This window comes from Aedes albopictus, chromosome 2 (assembly GCF_035046485.1).
Source record: "Aedes albopictus strain Foshan chromosome 2, AalbF5, whole genome shotgun sequence".
In the NCBI taxonomy this organism is placed as follows: Eukaryota; Metazoa; Arthropoda; class Insecta; order Diptera; family Culicidae; genus Aedes; species Aedes albopictus.
The window spans coordinates 315,048,606-315,069,619 of NC_085137.1; the positions used below are offsets into that span (position 1 = coordinate 315,048,606).

Below are 21,014 nucleotides of genomic sequence, written 5' to 3' on the forward strand. Positions count from 1 at the left end.
TAACGCCTCTGAATCCCGCCGAAAATGCTCTGAAACGACTTGAAATGCCTCCAAAATCCCCCTTAAAACCCCTCGGACCCCATGTAACGCACCTGAGAGGTTCCAAACCCCCCGAAAACTCCTCCGTAACGCCTCTTAATTCCGCTGAAAATGCCCTGAAACGTCCTGAAATGCCTTCAAAATCCCCCTTGAACCCCCTTCGGACCCCATGTAACGCACCTGAGAGGCTCCGAACCCCACGAAAACTCCTCGTAACGCTTAAGTAACGCCTCTGCATCCCGCCAAAAATTCTGATACGTCTTGAAATGCCTCCAAAATTCCCCTTAAACCCCCTCGAACCCCATGTAACGCATCTGAGAAGCTCCAAACACCCCGAAAACTCCTCCGTAACGCTTCCGTAACGCCTCTGAATCACGCTGAAAATTATCTGAAACATCCTGAAATGCCACAAAAAATCCTCCTAAACCAAAACGACTAAAAACGCCTCCGTAATGCCTCTGAAAGCAGCCTAAAATGCTCTGAGACTTCCTGAAATGACTCCGAAACCCCCTTAAGACCCACTCGGGCCCCATGTAACGCACAAGAGACCTTCGGAAACACCCAAAAACGAGCCTGTAGCCTTCCATTGCTCTCCTCGTTAAAACCTCTTGGCCTCCGTTGCAATAGTTCCTATCATTATTAAATATTCTTATGTACAATATTGGTTCTGAGTAGCTTTCCCTCTTTTTATGCAGGGCATAGAAAAGGTGCATAAACCAAATGTGCATAAAAATAACATGCATAAAAAGAGGTTTTAGTGTAATAGCTGAATTTTAGTTCAGCTATCTATACCATTATCGATCAACAACTCAATAAGCTTGCATGTTTGTGACTTGCAATTGTTAGTTAGTTGATGGTCAAAATGTATTATTTGATCGTAGTTGTGTATTCGAAAAGTCGGTCAAATTCTTCGCAAATCAAATTATGTGTTGAAAATAATATTGAACAGAAAGCTTTTAAATTGAGATAGATGAAGCATAGGATGAAGCTTTAGAATAACGACCAAAATATTTCAATTCATATTGTTGCCTACCAGCCCATAAAACGCCATTATAGTGCAAAGAAGAAATCTTTCTCTCTGGTTGTGAAATACGATGTTTCGTATGCAGAAGACCCAGGCACACATTGGCTTGCATCCTCTCTAGACGCAGACAACTTGTTGTTTACATTTTACCGTCGGGAAAAATGTTGATCTCCAGCAGTGAAATCCAACTTTGAAGTACCAGAGCTTTTGTGGGGTGTGAAATGTAACGTAAGTTCAATGAGTGAATTTGGCGAAGTGAAAGTTGAACACAGATAAAAATAATGAGATTTACACGTCATGTAAACTTCAGTTTAGTCATTTAAACTTAGTGTTATGATGGTTTACATGATATATAATGTAAATTTGTGTTATATGTCATGTAAACACACAGAGTCATGCTGGATTACATGAGTACATGACATATAATGGAAGTTTACATGATATTTTATGACTTTTACATGACATGTCATGAATACTTCTGGCATATCCCACGCTCCAATCATGTGCATCATATGTCACAGAATTTTACACTTTTCTATCTGTGAACGGTAATAAAGAGCAATTAGGCTAGCTACTGTTCTGGTGCGGTTGCTTTCGTCATGGAGTAGAAATGTGGAGTAGAATTCAAACGAGAAATTTTGCGTAATTATTAGATTTTCAGTGCTATGGTCATTGAGAGTCTACATATTTTTGCATCCATGTGGTGTGTCATTGGAAAATGTAAGCTGGAATACTTTTATTCATTGGCTATTTTCCATTTGATATGACGGGAATTGGCGCATATGACGAAATAAATTTCTACCATATAGGATCGAAAATCAAACTTTTTGAGTCTCATGATTGTTTTTGAACCGGTAAGCACAAACAATGTAAGATAATCAAAGCAACCCAATTATTTCAAAATTTCTTCATATGAATAAGTGAACACGTGTATGGAACTTCTGTTTCCTAGACCACCCTAATCTAACATTCTAGGGGTGAGCAAGTTGACTTTTCGACACTTTTCCTATTTTGGGACACACTAATGTGCACATTGTTTTTTTATTATTATTTTGGTTGGGCGCATTGTTGGCACAGTGCAGTTTTTTTTTAAGATAGAATTTAGTTTGTAGTATCTGAACCCCCATGGATCCGAGTGACGCAAGCTTATGTATGTTTTATCTGAGCGTAAAGATCTGCATTACATCTGTGAATTCCTCATCTGAGCTTAATGTATTACCGATGCATTCGATAAATTGTCTCTAGGCAATCATTAAAATGGAAGTGAAATTGTTGAACAGTGCTTTAGTTGGGATCAGAAAAGAATCATCAAACTATATACAATAATCATAATAGATGGCATCAACTCAGATATACAATTTGAAACGACATACAGAATGACGACACTCTCGGCGAACAAACACTATCCCCAGAGACCAGAACAAACATGCTCGCGCAACATGGCACCACCAGTCATCCACCCATCATAATCATAATCTAAACATAAACAACGGGTTAACCACAGAATGTGACACTTTCTGATGCGAGCACATGTGTGCGCGCGATGATGTCAGTTTGCCATGCGGATGGTGATGAACTCGGGCTGCTGAAGCTCGACAAGAGAAATTGAAAACACTATCGAGACGGGTGCTCGCACGCGGTTTTTCCACCACAGCGCGTTTAGAGAATGGGGCGGGCAGATGGTCGGTCACAGAAAGCAGGGGAAACAATGGCAAAACAATAAAAGGGCGTAAACACAATTTCCAGAGGGAATGCTTCTCGATGACACAACATGCCAATGCAATGATCACAATGCATCGGTTGGGGTTATCGTTATGTTGACACAGGGCAAATGGTTTTGGCGACAGCAAGAACATTAATGTTGCCTTCATAACTGTCATAATAAGATCTTTGCACAACATATCGCTACATTCTTGGAGTGAAATAAAACTTGGCATCGTTCAGCTTGAGCTTGACTGACCGCTCGTACTTGCTATTCCAGTATCGCTAGATCAGCTGCAGTCACACAAAGAACCAATGAGATAGCTGCTTTTCACTTACCTTATCTTACCGGTCAGACTAAGGCATGAGTGTCGTCTGCTGTACGAAGGAGTCGTCTCCAGTCTACTCGGTCCATGGCTGTTTGTCTCCAGTTCCGCACTCTGCGTAGGGTCCGCAGATCGTCCTCCACTTGATCGATCCACCTAGCTCGCTGCGCACCACGTCTTCTTGTACCGGTCGGATGACTCTCGAGAACCATTTTAGTCGGGTTGCTATTCGACATCCTGATGATGTGACCCACCCACCGTAGCCTCCCGATTTTCGCGGTATAGACGATGGCTGGTTCTCTCAGCATCTGATGCAGCTCGTGGTTCATTCGCCTTCTCCAAGTCCCGTCTTCCATCTGCACTCCGCCGTAGATGGTACGCAACACCTTCCGTTCGAAAACTCCAAAGGCGCGTTGATCCTCTGTACGTAGGGTCCATCCTCCGTGCCCATAGAGAACTACCGGTCTAATCAGCATGCTGTAGATAGTCAACTTCATATTAGGGCGAACTTTATCCGATCGTAGAGTGCGGCGGAGTTCAAAGTAAGCACGATTTCCAGCCACAATGCGAATTTCTCTGCTGGTGTCGTTGTCGGCGTTCACCAGTGAGCCGAAGTACACGAATTCTTCAACCGCCTCGATTTCATCACCGTCGATACAAATTCGGGGTGGCGGGCGCTGTGATTCCTCCCTGGAGCCCTTTGCCATCATTTATTATTATTATTATTATCTTTATTAACGAGATTTTCAGCCCAGGGCCTTTGCCATCATGTACTTTGTCTTCGACACATTAATGACTAATCCGGTTCGCCTGGCTTCACTCTTTAGTCGAATGTACGTTTCCGCGATCATCTCAAATTTACGAGCTATAGTATCAATATTATCAACAAAACCAAGCAACTGAACGGACTTCGTGAAAATCGTTCCACTCGTGTTTATCCTCGCTCTCTTTCTTAAACCCTCTAAAGCAATGTTGAACAGCAAGCACGAAAGACCTTGTCGTAACCCTCTGCGAGATTCGAAGGGACTCGAGAGTTCCCTGATACTCGAACTACGCACATTACTCGATCCATCATCCCCTTGATCAATCGTATCAGTTTATCTGGGAATCCGTACTCGTGCATAGTCTGCTATAGCTGTTCTCGATCGATTTTTTCAAACGCCGATTTGAAATCGATGAATAAGTGATGTGTGGGCACGTTGTATTCGCGGCATTTCTGCAACACATGGCGGATGGCGAACATCTAATTCCATAAATCCAGCCTAAAATTGCACCACGAACTCTCTTGCAATCGATGTTGAGAGGCGGCATAAAATTTGAGAGAGTGTCTTGTAGGCAGCGTTCGTTAGTGTGATCGCGTGATAGTTCCCGCAATCCAACTTGTCACCCTTTTTGTAGATGGGACACACGATACCTTCCATCCATTCCTCTGGTAATGCTTCCTCCTCCCAAATCTTGGTAATGACCCAGTGTAGTGCTCTCAATAATGCTTCTCCACCATATTTTAGAAGCCCGCTTGGTAGCTGATCTGCTCCACCGGCTTTGTTGTTTTTCAACCGACCAACCTCCTCCTCAATCTCTTGGAGGTTGGGAACTAGAAATCTTTCGTCCTGCGCACGTATTACTAGATCTGTTACCATGCCACCTTCAGTGCCTGCAACGTAGCCATTGAGGTGCTCATCGCTGCTTTTTACTAACAGGCATTTTCAGTGTGCGAGTGTTGGTGATCATCTATTTTTAGGCAAGCATGGCGCCTGTTAAGTCAGGCTGTAGGTTAGTGTGGGCAAGAGAAGGGATGTGATTATTGCGATCGCTTACCCACGGTAAACCATAAAGTCCTCTGCGTTTGCACATGTTCAGGATGGGCCAGGGATCGAATCAAGGACCTTCTGCATACGAATCAGAAACAATATCCACTAGACCACCAAACCCTTCTCGATCGATCGTGCCACAAAACGAAGGCAGCACAGATATTAACAATGTACCGCATGTATTCTATGGGCGTATTGTACTAGCCATCTTTCAAAAACCTTTAGTTAGAGCAAAAACAGTTGGAGGGAGGAAAACCACGCCGAGAGGGACGAAGGCGGTTATTATAGTTCGTGATCTGAAACATTCTATAGCCACTGAAAGCGTGCAATGTGCAATGATCTCACTCATGCTTGGAAACTGGATAGCACTTATGCATGTTTATAATACGGATCGTGTTTTCGTGCTTGGCGGCGTACTGTGAGCCACCCACTACTGATTGCCAAATGCCTAAATGTATCATTTGTGGTCGTTTCAATTACTATTCGCCGCCCAAATGTGGATGTTTATCAATAAGATTTGTTATAATTCGCACAAAATGAAGTCACTTTATTTTGGTTACAGTTCTGTGAGAAAACCGCCCCCTCAAGTTGAGTAAATAATCGTCATGGGTTTCTCAAAATTCTACGAGTAATGAAGTCATCCTTCAAAAAATGCTCTTTGTTTACCATTCCAACGGCGACGCAAGGGTCAACAAGAATGAAGAAAACAGGCGGAAACCGAGAAAAAGGGGACCGCTCCTGCTTCATCCAGCATCGTGGCTGAAAGGGTAGATTATGCTGCAGCCTGAGATGGATATTGATATATGAGTGTTGAAGAAATGGAGATGCTTTTTGTGCTACCAAAGGTCAAAGAACTGCTTGTTTGATTGATACTTTGTGATACAAAAGAGAAGTAGAGACCAAGAAGCCTATTTGTGAAGCATATTTTAGAGATCATCTGGTCTTACTGTGGCATTATGTATTTCTAATTCCATAGATAGGTGCAATATACACCGAAACGTGGGATGCAGAGCAATGCAATATCGTTTGATGAATGCGAAGTCGAAAATTTTTTCGATGACTTTCCATTTCGCATAATTGTGACTTGTTCTGTATCTCAAATAGTTAAAGTAATAGGCTAGCGATATGAGGTCATGGGTTCGAATCCCACCAGACCCAAGCGGTGATTTTTTTTTTTGCAAATTTATCCTCCAAATTGTCATTTTGTTACACACCGTGCCAACAGATGTTGACTTTTCTAGCCGAATTGATAGCATCTGAGCATGAGCATGTGCATATATTTTCTAGCCGATTTGATAGCATCTTAACAAAACAACAAAAATTAAGAAATATCATGGAATAAGAAGTCAGCCTAGTATGCATTAAAATTTCTTTATTTTATTTTTTCTCGAAAAATCCCAAATATAAAAGGATTTCAACACATTGCCACCAGCGTACTCCTTGTTTCCTACCATCCTGGACGTTCCAAAAGGCGCACAAACCCTTATTCAATTGTTCCAATCGAAAACATTGTCCCAATCACATAAATTTGTGTTATGTTCATGCCTGGTAATACATAAATCAACTAATTCATTAATTGCCGTTCACTTGCCTGGGAGATGCCTATCGTAAAATTAGTTCGGGAATGGCACGCAACGAACAGAAACCACGCCGCTTCGAAGACCGCGCCATCGCCATCGTTACACACATATTGAAGCCTGATCCTCCACAGAATCGCTCACACCCTAAAGCGTCCTCTAGCGTGTTTGGAGGCTTTTTATGTTTCAATTTGAAGAGAAATTCCATAGTCCGGGGGAGAGCGGTATCATGGGGACGCTTCGCTTAGAAAAGATCGTGTTGATATGAAATGTGATAGCCATTAGCGGAACTCGAAGCGTTTTGCATATTTGTGAATAAATTTAGATCGCGCCTAACACCACGCACGCGGTAGCACTTTAAGTCTATTAAAGTTCATGATTTATATACTTGCAGGCTGTTTTGATAGTTCAATTACACTCACAACCGAAATTTCTCTTAATACATCTTGACATTTTGCGAAGAGGACCCAAAGTAAAATTGTCTCAATTTCATGCCAAATTGATTCTACCGCAAATTTGTCGGTCGGAAAAAATAATTTAACCTTATGCTTTGCTGAGTCAGCAGACCTATCGTGTGTGATCACTTATGGGTGCAGTACCCCGCTAGAAACAAATTGCTCACAAAACCACAAATGCCACGTTCATCAAAAAAAAAATCACTCAAGTCTTTAAAAAGAGCAACAACGCCTCCACCCACCACCCCCAACCACGATGACACACGAAGGATGAATGGCGCCCGTTCGTAGTGAAACCTTTATCTCGTGAGTTGACGTTTGGACTTTGAAAGGGAGATCACTGACGGACGGTAGGTGTGTAGTGTACCCATATCAATGTCACGTTACGCATGGTACAGTCCGGAACCGACGACGTTTGTACACATGCCGCCGACGAGAGTATAAAGTTACTTGGCAGTTGATGCTCATGCAATTACCAGAACAACTTGTTGCCGAAACTGTATGTAATTCACATTTTTTATCTTATTCAAATGGTCTTTCACTGATCGGCGTTTTAAATCAAGATAATCGTGTGTAACTTTTAAATGATTAATTTCAAAGCGAATAATAATACAATAATGTAAAAAGGGTATTTGGCTTTTGGTTCCCTTATTAGGCATATGGCTCCCATTTTCATCCTACTAAAAACAAAGGATTGAAGCGCTTATTTTCGGATACGATGAATTTGGGAGTGTGAGATTACTGATGGCACTCGTACCCTACTTACTATTTTTTGTGAAAAAATAAAGAGTCTAAAAGGTGGCTTTTACTAGATTTTCAAAAAAAATGGTTTTGATTTTTAACGACAGTTTCATTCCTGTTGATGAGTTTTTTGAGATTCAATGCACTAATTCCCGTCACAACAGACGGAAAATAGCCAATCATTACAGATATTCCAACTTGCTTTTGTCATTTCCTCATTAGATGAAGGCAAAAAGATAAAAACTATTGATAATCAACCTCTTCAGCACTGGAAATCGAATAATAACACTAAATTTCACGTTTCAATTTCACTCCACTTATGAGTTTGCGTTTTGCGACGAAGGCAACCGCACCATAGCAGCAGCTAGCCGAGTTGTTCTCGGCTGTTCAATTTTCACTTCGCCAGATTCAGTTGTTGAACCAAACTTCAATTCACACTCCACCAAAGCTCTGTGGCACTTCAAAGTTGGACTTGACTACTGCAGAATGCAACAAAGCTCAATTAATTAAAAAAATCACTTTTTCCCATCAGTAAAATGTAAACAACAAGTTTTCTTCGTCTAGGGAGGATGCAAGCAAATGTGTGCGCAGATGCATACCAAACATCGCATTTCACCACCACAGAGAAAGATTTCTTCATTGCACTATGATGGCGTATTACGATCTGGTTGGTAAAAATATGTGTTACGGGAACAAGGGGTCATTGCCGATATCTAGCTCACAACTCAGGGTTTATGTGAATCAGCTGTAAGCTTTATTTCATATTAGGCCGGAACAAATCTCATTTTCTTCTTTTGTCACTTTGCTCGTTGACTCGTCAAGGGGGGGATGATAAATAATAAACGTATTTGATGAAAAATTACTCAAACAATTAGGCAAAATTGTCAAACTCATCGGATTTATTAAGAAATTTTCTCGACGACTCTAATTTCACTTATTTTTTTTTAAATTTCCTAAAAAATTTATTTGTGTCCCCCCTCAAAATGTCGAATTACGACAAAAAATTTCCGAGGGGGGGTGACATTAGAGAAAATCGAAATTTGTGTCAGCCTTAGATTAGGGTTTACAAAGTTTACATATAACTTACAAAAATCAGTTTCGGATAGTATTTTCTGGTTACGTGTTACGACACGAACAAGGCGTTTTAATTCATCTTCTGTGATTTTAGGTTAGATTAGGAACTGTAAAGTAGCACTATCCATTTTAGAATCTGTGATTTCAAACTGTGATAATTACACTTAGATTAAGTGGTATAAATTCAATTTTAGCACATTTGAAGTTTAAGCATTCTTATTAGAATTGATTGTTAATGCACTAATTTCACGTGACGATTACGCTGCATCATCGTATATACTTGTATGACAGTATGACATCTCTCTTATCTCTTCCATCTGTCGTATCATCTCATTTCACACCGATCGATTTAAGCGACAGTGACATTCAGTTGCGGAGCAGTGTTGCCAGCAACAATATGTAATAAAATATATTGGTTGTTATTCCAAAGCAACATCCATCTCAATTTAAAAGCTGTCTGCTCAAAAATACTTGGATTGCAAAGAGTTTGATTGAGTTTTAAAATGAACACCAACGGACATATCATAATTTTTGACCATCATATGTACCACAGTGTCACGTAGAAGCACGTAGAAGTATGCCGGGAATTATATTCGGGTTCCGACCAAAATAGACGTGAGCTAGACGGAAACAGAATTCGTGGAACAATTATGCAATCTTATTATTTTAGAGAATTTTTGAAACTCCGGTATAGTAATAGCCTACTTTTCTTCACTAAATCAAAGAGTTGCATTGTGGCTCATAATGCACCTCATTTCGGTTGCATTATGAATCATAATGCGATTGTTTGATTGGAAACCAGAGTACTACTTACTTATCTATTTATTTATTTATTTATTTATTTGCGAACAAAAGCACTGTTTTAGTCTGAATTTGGATCAGAGTGTAAAAAATTCGAAGATTGAAAGTGAAGATTGACTTTCTCATTTTTTCATTCGTGTTTTGCCACATTCGTTCTATTTTTTCATTCAATTCTCTGTCACGAATATTTGTTCGCAAGTCGTAAAATGTCCAATTTCTATTAACAGACGCACAATTCGACTTAATGGACAAATAGAGCAGATAATTAGGGCAAAAGGTTATTGCAACCATAACAAATTTGAAATGTTTCATAGAAAATCAAAAAGCGCTCCATAAGGAATGAACATATGTTCCATGAAAATGTGCAATGTTACCCATAAATAATTGAAAACGATCCATACATTATAAATAATGTACCGGTAAAACATAAAATTTTCTCATAAAAAGTGAAATTTTGAACCAATAAATAATACTGAAATGCTCCATAATAAAAAGCAAATGCTCTATAGAAAAATGCAAACGCTCCATAAAAAATTAAAATTGTACCCATAGAAAATTGAATATTGCCCCATAGAAAAATTAAATTGCACCATATTGTTCCCTAAAGACTTTTTGATTCTTGCTAGGAAAATCCTGACAGCAAAATTCTAGCGAGAATGCCGAAGAAGGCCCTTTCGGAATTCCTGGAGAACTCGGTAAACCTGCAGACGTTACTTCTGGCAAAGAGATTTTTACGTTTGAAAAAAAATGTGTCAGTCTGGGTGTGAATTCTGGTGACGTTCTTTGTGGAACTCAATATAATTGCTACAGTATCCTTTAAATTTGATCCCTTTGGCATTAGTCAAGGAAAAAAATCTTGAAAAATGCCTGACAGAATTCACAACGAAATTGTACTTAGGGGGCATCCATTTAGTACGTCACGCAAAATTTGAGAATTTTTGACCCCCCCTCCCCCCTTCGTACGGGTTTTTCGTATAAAAATACATTGCTTGTCACACTTTCCGAAACCCCCCCTCCCCCCTATGAGCGTGACGTACTTTATGGATGCCCCCTTATCCCATATGTAGTTTTGGAGGAGCTTTAGGCTAAATTTAAATAAAAAATTGGAATAGTGAGTGAGTAACACAGGAAATTATAGCGAATATTCCAAAAAAAAGCTACTTCTGAAAGACTCTCTGATGGAATCCTCTAAGACATTTTTAACAGGAAATATTATGCAAACATGTCGCGCATTTCAATAATATATTTCCATTTCCTTGTTATAGAAAGGACCTTTTCAACAGATTTCCGTTATGTATCAATTTTTCGAACCATCTAAGCATAATATCCCCTCCGAATGAGTGTACTCAGTTTTTGTACGTTTTAATTCCGCCCTCTGATATAAGAGGGTAAAATTAAAAGGTACAAAACTGATTACACTCATTCAAAGACATCCATGCACAATTTTGTGTAAGAAAGCTAAAATAACGTCGGTGATTGTAGAGTTAGTTAATTTTTTTCATCATAATTTTTGTAGAATTTTTATTCCAGAAATTCATCCAACTATTCTAGCAGACAATTCTCCAGAGGTCCCAGCTGGAGTTTCTCCATGTCTCTCTCTCTCTTCTTGGCGTAACGTCCTCACTGGGACAAAGCCTGTTTCTCAGCTTAGTGTTCTATGAGCACTTCCACAGTTATTAACTGAGAGCTTCCTCTGCCAATGACCATTTTGCATGCGTATATCGTGTGGCAGGCACGAAGATACTCTATGCCCAAGGAAGTCAAGGAAATTTCCTTTACGAAAAGATCCTGGACCGACCGGGAATCGAACCCGTCACCCTCAGCATGGTCATGCTGAATACCCGTGCGTTTACCGCCTCGGCTATATGGGCCCTTTCATGTATTCTCCCTAAAATTCTTCTATGGATTTCTTCGGAAATTATATTTAGACTTTTTCTTTAGGATTGCTCCAAGCATTCCTCAAGAAATTTTTCATGAGATTTTTCTAGAAATTCCTCCAGGGACTTTTTCAGGAGTTTCTCCTGGTTTTTCCCCAGGGATTTATACAAAAACTCTTTTTCGGAATCCGTCAAAAATTTATTGAGTGAATTTTTCGAAACTTTCTTCACAGATTCTTTCAGAAATTTCTTTTGGGATTGCTCCAAGAGTTTTTTTATGATTGCCCTAAAAACTTCCCAAGAGATTCCTCTAATGAATATTCCAGGGATATCTTCAGAAGCTCCTCCAGCGATTTTGTTTTTGGAAATCTATCTCGGAATTCCTTCTGAAATTTATGCAGCAACTCCACCAGAAGTTTCATACGGATTTTTTTAATATTCCTCCAGGGATACCTTCATGAATTCGTCTAGGAATTTTCTAGGGAAGGAATCCACTCAGAAATTCCTTCAGAAATTCCTCCTGGAATTATTCCTTGAAATTTCTCCAGGGAACCATTCAGAAACTTCTCAAGAAATTCTTGCAAGAATTCAGAAAATCTTACAGAAACTTCAGCAGAGCAGTTCCTTCAGAATGTTTGTTTCTGCCATTTCTATACGGATTCCTGAAATTGAAAAAAACTCCTGAGTTATTATTTACAGGAACTCCTCAAGAGAGTCCTCTAGAAATTTAATTGGGGATTCTTCCAGTATTCTTTTCAAAAGGTATCTCAGGTATTACAACCACGGCATTCTTTCAGAAATTCTTCAAGGGATTCCTTCTAAAAGTTCTCCAAAGATTCTATTTCTTCAAGGACTTTTCCAGGGACTGTTTCAGAAATTTCTTCAGATATTCCAGGGATTACATCAGAAGCTCTTCCAATGATTCTTTAAGGAATTTCTTCAGGAGTTCTATTAGGAATTTATTCAGGCTTGATTGCAGGTATTCTCCAGATTTTTCTCCATTTATTCTCAAAGAAATTCTTCTAAGATTTCCTGTAGGTATTCCTTCAGAAATTCATCCTGAGCAGCAACATTTCTTCAGGGATCCTTTCCGCAATTTCAACAGGGATCCATCAGAAATTCTTCGGAAGTGTTTCAATGGGTTTCATTATAATTTTTTTCGAAAATTTTCAACGTATTCTTCTAGAAAATGACTTTGTTGTAGACCAAGTTTTGTTATTATTCGACTATTTAAAATGTACAAATATGTGATGAACTATAACACAACAATAAAAAGTTTTCAAATTCACTGCATGATTCATTGTTATTAAGTTGTTATAGAATCTAACAAAACATGTTATTAAAGTGGTCTTCCAGGAACATTTTTTAGTTATGATTTTTGTTATTTTGCCGCCTATGACAGACAAGTTTATAACATAATAAGATATGTTTAATAACATAAAAATACTGATTCCATTATACAGTTATTATATCAAAATAACATATTTTATTATGCTGTTGTTATTTTCTTCTGCTCGGGAGATTCATCCGGGGATACTTTAGGAATTTCTCCAGCAGTTCACCTAGAAATTCCTCTAGAGAGATCTCCAGGACTTCTTTCCGACATTTCCCTAGGGTTTTCTACAGAAAATTATCTATGGTTTCCTTCATAAATTTCTTTCACAATGATACTCTGCCCTAGGATCGAAACCATTACCCTCAGCATGCTCTTGCTGAAACCCGTGTGTTTACCGTTTCGGCCATATGGGCCTAATTTAACGTTCTACATCCCGTCATCATTTTGGGAAGCCCCCTCACTTAAAGTTACATTGAATCATGATGTGCATTTTTTTATCCAAAGATAAAACATGTATACTTTAGTCATCAATACAACTTCTCGACCATCCGTGATGCGTCAGATTCCGTTTTACAATTTCTAGATATCAACGAGTGATGCATTTCGCCGAATGAGTACACAATCAGTCTACCAACTAGAGATGGTCGGGCTTCGGGTTTTCAGACCCGAAACCCGACCCGAACCCGAACCCGACGGGTACGGGTCGGGTTCGGGTTTGAAAATTCAAAATAAAATCGGGTTCGGGTCGGGTCCGGGTTTTAAAAATTCCAAAACTTTCGGGTTCGGATCGGGTCGGGTTTGAATAACGCCGGGTTCAAGTCGGGTTTTGGTACCAGTGTAGATAATTTGGTACAAAAAAATGCTTGATTTATCATGCACGATACATTTGATAATTATTTTTGAACTCGGGTTTTGGTCGGGTTTCTTGAGAAATATTTTTTTCGGGTTCGGGTCGGGTTCGGGCTTAACCGCCGGAATTTTTTCGGGTTCGGGTCGGGTCCGGGTTTGACGAATTTTTTTTCTCGGGTTCGGGTCGGGTACGGGTTTTGAAATTTGAAATTTTTCGGGTACGGGTCGGGTTCGGGTCTGTAAAATCTGAAACCCGACCATCTCTACTACCAACCAGTCAGCAAACTATAGGGCACTGCATGAGAGTCTCTCCTTCTCTTTCACTCTTACAGAAATTTTGTAAACAACAAGGCCAAGAAACGTCAAATTCCCATATAAAATCAAAACAATGCAGTGCCCTATAGGTGAGTAAACAAATCATGCACTCGTCGGCGGTCGCTCAAACTCAAATTCAGCAGCAGCATGCCCCTTTCGCTGTCGTCTTCGGTTTGCGTTTGGTCAACCGTGGCGTGGGCCTTGGATTGTCTCACAACTGACTAGTAAGCAGATTGCGAATGGTCGGGTTCGTCCGGCTTTTCGTGAATACCCAGGTAGGTACACAGTCAGCTCAGTTTGTGTATGAAATGAAATGGAAAAGATAAATATTTTCCTGTTTGCCCGTCGGTTTCTGCGCTGCTGTCATTTCCTTGAGATACCGATTGAAAGAAGCAGTAGTTAGGTTTGTAAAGAACTGGGACTGGGGATTGCACCTAATTATTATCTTTATCTTGAGTTTTACATATTCTGTAAAACTTTATTCTATTAATCGGTATATATTAGACGGGCAACGTGAGTGGAACATATTAGTAGAGGATTAGATGCACTTCATTAAAGAAGAAGAACAAACAAATCCGCGTTGCAACGATATCAGGATGAAATTCAATTCGCCAGTTATAGGTTGAAAAAAAATTGATCATTGTGGCCTAACTTAACACAGGCACTTACCGGGGAACCGGTCGCGGCTTGCGCTCGAACAGTGAGTAGGAATCACAAAACCCATGTGATGAAATGGTCATTTATCTATCTCACGTTGCCGGCGATATCACACTTCACGCGGTGCTTGACTAATCAATGTGACGCGCACTGACGAGGCGCGAAATCAATGTGAGCTGCTGACCGGGTCGCTTCACCCTGTGACAGTCAGTGCTACCGTAATAGATCAATATCGAGTTTCGAGTGGCGATGTTGACATGAGCTGGTGTCGATGAATGGCGGTCTTTCGTTTGAATGAATAGTCCTGAATCCAGTCATGAATAAACTTAACAAATCCTCTAGAAATCTTATATGAACTTCTGAATACATTAACTTGGACTGAAAACATCCAACTAATGTGTTTACCACACCTTCAATATTTTACTAAAATCAGAGAAAGAATGCGCATTTTAGAATCTGCACACTGCCAACCGGCTGCCGATAAAAACGGTTTGACTTCGAAAAAAGGGTAAAACTCTAACAGAAGCAATTGTAGCTTATTTATCGTATTTTGTGGGAAAACATAAAATTTACGGTTTTTATTTTTCTAGATGAAATACTGATCTGATTTCTTTTAGCCTTCTTCGTGCATAAGCTGACGCTCACCGCGCTGACGTAGGGCACCCTCAGTATGCCGTCTGGATCATAATAACCCCAATGCACGACTAGGGTATACTAGGGCAGTATAGAATCGTTAACCGTGGCTTGAAAATTATAATATGTTTTGGAAGCCGTAAAAAACGGAATTGTTTTCTTTGACATACTATGTTAAAACATTTCAACATGAACTGAAAATTTTACTAGAAAACAAATCCTTTGAGTTCAATTATGCAGTTTACTAAGTATAATATTCAATTGTTTTCTGTCTTCTTTTGGCACATCTTGGTTGGACAGACCAAATTTTACATTGTTTCATAGACGCCCACAAAAGTTTTCACCACAGCTTTGTGAATTCAGAACAGAAGTTCATATATCTTTTTTTTTTTTTTCGTTGAACGCAAGAGTGACGCGTATTACAGTTTTACTACCCTGAGGCATCGCTCGAACGTCAAATAAATTTGTGCAAAATTCTATTCCTGCAAGGGTATCTTCTGAGATTCCTTCACGGATTCCGAAGGAAGTTCCGTTTGGGATACTTTATTCAAGTTTATTTCTATGCATTCACATGAAACTTCTCCAAAACTACTTTTAGGTTTCCTAAAAAGTTCCTTCTGGTTTTCTTTTAGGTTTTCCCGTACTATTCGATGGGAATTTTACTAAGAAAGAGTTTCAGACTCTAAGAAAATTATTTTAGCTTTATATCATCCTCTCAAAATTCCTCCTAAGGTGGCTTATTTGAGATTAACCAAGATGTTGTTTCCGATATCCCAACAGGAGATCCTTCCATTCTTCAATATTTTCTAAGGCAGTTCTTGCAAGATTATTTTCTGACATCCCTCTAGAAATTCTTTCTCCAGAAGTTCCTTGGGTGTTTCCTCAGAATTTCTTTAGAAAATATCTCTTATTTTATCAAGAGTTCTGGTATGTTTCCAGAAAATCCTTCTGAAACTCATCTAAAAATTTCACCAAGAGTTCTCTGTAGGATTTCTGCAAGAATTTTTCTAGTACTCCAGCAACAGGAGTTCCATCTGGAACTTCGATATTGAATGCTGCGAAGAGATTTTGCAAGATTCTTTCTTTATTCGTATTTGGAATTTCTACAGAATTTCTTACTGCGTTTCCTCCTAGATTTCTTCTTATTTCTTCTGTTAACCCTCCAGAAGTTTATTCTGGGAGTCCTCCAAAAGTCTGAGAATCCAGGAGAAGTTTTGGAAATTTTCAAGAAATTTCTTTCCGCAAATATTTCAGCAGTTGCTTCAGAACTACTAGTAGAGCCCTCCTGGTGTTCCTTGAATAATTTTTTTAGGAGATGTTTCTGGGAATCTTCCCGACGTTGGGACTAAAAACACTCCAAGAATTTTAATGGGAATCCTTCAGAATTCTGGTAGGAATCCTGCTGGATTTCTTTCAAGAAATTCTACAAAATTCTTCAAAATTGATTACTTTAGGAGTATCTTCTAGGCATCCTTAGATTCTTCTGGGAATCCTTCATGAGTTCCTGGAGAAATCCCCAAGTCGAATTCTTGGGATTCAAGAGTCCTATTCCCTAAAGGAACTATGTCCTAATAGACTAAACTATAGCAAGGGTAATAGTTTTCGTTTTTTACATCAATGTTTTGTTGCTTTCATTTCCGGTCCTGAATGACTGTGCAAAACATTGCGCCACTGCCAGAAAACCGTTGAACTGTTGAAGTGATTTGAGATATTTAATGTTAGAACTTTAAACGACAAAATTAATTTCAAGCACACCACCCACTTGTATGTACCAAAAACAACACAAAAAGGGACAGTTAGAGCTAGACTAAACGTTTAACCAAAAACGTTAATATTTATGTAAGTAAAGGTACATTTGTTAAATACCAACAACCAATTACAGTTTCCCCATGACGAAGATACTATCCCCGTGTCGAAAAGTCGGGTAAATAACAAAAGTCGTTTTTAAAAAGCTTAAGAGTGCGTAGCCGTTAATCAATAGAGTCAACCTTACAGTCGGTGTCCAACAGCAACAAAAACATACTTTTTTTGCATTTTCCTCATAAAAGATTAAAATTATTCTGAAAATATGTAACCGATTATGTAGAAGTAGGGGTAGGGGGATTAGGGGCATAATGGACACCCGGGGCGAAATGGACACCCCTGTTTTTGCCGAAACCTTTGACTTTTATGTAAAACTTTTAATGCATAAGCGTAAAGGAACAAGTCATGGTTCTATTTTTCAAAAGTACCATATATATTGCTCCAAAATAACCAAAATATCATTGAATTTGAAATATGTTTTTGATATGGTGAAATTCTTATAATTTCGAAGCAGCGTCAGATAAGGTATTACGAGTGTTGGAGTGTGTCCACCATAAAAACAAGTGAATTGTTACCTTATCTACATGTATACGAAGATTTAGCAATGGATGAAGTATTTTATTTTTGATCAGAATTTACTTAAAATAACAATTTTAATGTTGTTGTCGATTCGGGGCGAAATGAACACTGGCAATTACGAATGGATGTAGGTGCATTGCATACTGTTAGGCGTTTAAGAAAGTTTGGAAACAATCAATCCGATTATTTTAGCCTAAAGTTTATTTAATTAACTTTGATGTTATGTAAACTCGCCTAAGATGCAGTATTATATCTGTGGTATTGATCTCCGTAGGCAAATTACTTAACTGGTCGATGTAACCACAGATTTAGCATAAAATATGCAGAGGTGTCCATTATGCCCCGATGGGTGTCCATTTCGCCCCGTACCTTTCCTGTCAGCCCTGAAAAACACACGGTTTACAAATCATTACTTCTTTAAAATTATTCTACCTCCTGTAAATGATTGAAAGACGTAGGAAACAAGTTAAAGTTGTAAGTCAACTGATAATATGCCCAGTTTTACTCTGTTATACAGGCCTAATGTACTCATTTGCTTAGGGTGTCCATTATGCCCCTAATACCCCTATTAGGGGCATAATGGACACCCTAAGAAAATGAGTACGTTAGGACTGTATAACAGAGAAAAACTTAACATATTAATAATATTATCAGTTAGCTTACAACTTTAACTTGTATCCTACGTATTTCAAACCTTTACAGCTTGTAGAATGTCTTTCTTGTGAAGAAATAATGAATTATAAACCGTGTGTTTTTCAGGGCTGGCAGGAAAGGTACGGGGCGAAATGGACACACATCGGGGCATAATGGACACCTCTGCATATTTTATGCTAATTCTTTGTTTGCACCAACCAGTAAAGTAATTTGCTTACGGAGTTCAATACCACCGATATAATATTCCGTCTTAGACGAGTTTACACAACATTAAAGTTAATTAAATAAACTTTAGGCTAAAATAATCGGATCGATTTTTTCCAAAATTTCTTTAAAGCCTAACAGTATGCAATGCGCGTACATCCATTCATAATTGCCAGTGTTCATTTCGCCCCGAATCGACTACAACATTGAAATTGCTTTTTAAGTAAATTTTGATCAAAAATAAAATACTTCATCCATTGCTAAATCTGCGTATACATGTAGAAAAGGTAACAATTCTTTTGTTTTTATGGTTAACACACTCCAACACTCGCAATACCTTATTTGCTGCTGCTTCGAAATTATAAGAATTTCACCATATGAAAAACATATTTCAATTCCAATGATATTTTGGTTATTTTGGAGCAATATGAATGGAACTTTTGAAAAATAGAACCATGACTTGTTCCTTTACACTTATGCATTAAAAGTTTTACATAAAAGTCAACGGTTTCGACAAAAACAGGGGTGTCCATTTCGCCCCGAGTGTCCATTTATGCCTCTAATCCCCCTACAGCCTAGGATGTACTGAAAAACTTTATCGAAGACTGCAAAGCGATGCAAGTCTTGCGACAAAAATTATAACCTACTGATCGTCTGTATATCTATAGATAAGGTACGACATCAAAAATAAAATCAACTTTTTCTGCAATAATTGCAAAGGGTATAACTTTTACGACATGCATCGGATCACTTTGCGATCTTCGACAAAGTTTTTCGACACATCTTTTGGCATTTTTTCTTATATTATCGATTACATGGTATTAGACAATTTTGAGCAAAATTTTTGACAAGTACAAAAATCCAAAACAAACTTTATTCGCGAGGGACACAAGGAAGTTTCTGGAGAAATTCCCAGAAGAAATTCCCCACAAGGAATCGTCGAAGGAATGCCAAAGAAGGTGCCCTGGCACAATAACATAATGAAATGAAAAAAATAATGGCTCGATTATCCTGAATTATGTTTTTCTTCAAGTCCTAGGTAATGGAGTCCGATTTTTAAAGGTTTAAATACATATCTCACCTACTACTAATTTATTATGGATAACTACTTATTTCACACCTTAAAATAAATTGATTGAATTGGCACAAAAAGAAGTAAACGGATAGTAAGTAAATTGTTTTTCTCACAAATGTAGTATAATTCCTAGAATGGGTCTTCTTATTTGACGTCTTAAATCAGCTGATTGTTAGGGTCTTTGACAGTTCTTCTATGGAGATGACAGATCCGTGTTACCAGCCTATGTGATTGCCCCTCCAATGTAAAAGTTTGATTAACACCCATTGAGTACCCAAGTAACAGAACTAGTTGAACAACAGTTTCTTAAGCTGAAGTTTGCTTAAGAGTTGTTTGTTCCACTCTTGTACAACAAAAATGTTTGTTGGGTAATTCTTGCTGAGATCGGCCCACAATTTACACCTTGTCTTCAAAAATGCTTAAGGTGGTGATTTTCTGAAGGTCCTTGCCGAAAAAGTAAGGAAAATGCATTTGGTTACTCAAATTGATGGACCCCTCGTTAGTTAAAGCCACAACAATGTTTGCAGACCCCTCGGTTTTTGTCGAATGGTGGCTTATTAAAACTGTTATAACTCAAAAATTTCTCCACGAACCACCTCAAAATTAAACGTTGTTGAAAAGAAGAACGATATAGCGAGCTACTATTTACAGTTTTAAACAGTTGGGCCGGCCATATTGATTTTGGCCACCATCTTGGATATTTATACCACCATTTTTCAAAATTGGCATTATTGAAAGCTAAGACATTTGTACATAATATATTAAATAATTAGAGATGTCTTTTTCTCCTTTTAAAAGTTTTTTTTTTTTTTTTTTTATCGGATACCAAAATATGACTTTTTTTTTCAAATATCTTGGAAACCAATGGAGATATTGCAATTTTGAGCGCAAGTGTTGTCTAATTGGGTTCTAGAATCACCGATTTAGTCTAGAAAAATTATGTTTCAATATTAAGTTTGAAATGTTTTTTGAAGATTTGCTCTAGCAAAAAATCAACTTAAACTCTTTGCACCACCCCAAACATGAACCGAAATCGCTCATTTTTGCACAGCTCACTTATTTCGACCAGTAAAGAGAGATTTTTCAAAATAGGCCCCACCCTAATGTCACATGAGCAATAATCTTAATATTTTTTTCAGTTAGAGTCACATCTGATTGTCTATCCATGCATCCTCATGTTACGACCAATTTCTTACGTTTCAGTATATCCAAATACATTCCAAGTTATATTTTAGTAAAAGGAGATTACATACATAATAAATAAAAGGAGATTACATACATAATAAATAAAACTTAAAAAATGTATTCAGCAAATCGTTTTCTCACTTTAAATCTGTCTAATTCCGAGCTCCAAATTCTAATAGTTAATAATGGGTGAGACATTTTACCATTTTTTTTGTGTTGTACAAATGCATCCACAAACCTTGAAATAATAATTTATAGCTAAGGAAAAGGGTTCGCATCGCAAAAATGGATACAATAT

General features: G+C 38.4%; 1 protein-coding gene across 13 annotated transcripts in view; it reads left to right on the forward strand.

Annotated features, from left to right (window-relative positions):
• LOC109420851 (uncharacterized) overlaps positions 1–21,014 on the forward strand; it is a 436,654-nt gene that overhangs the window by 296,554 nt on the left and 119,086 nt on the right. The window lies entirely within an intron of this gene.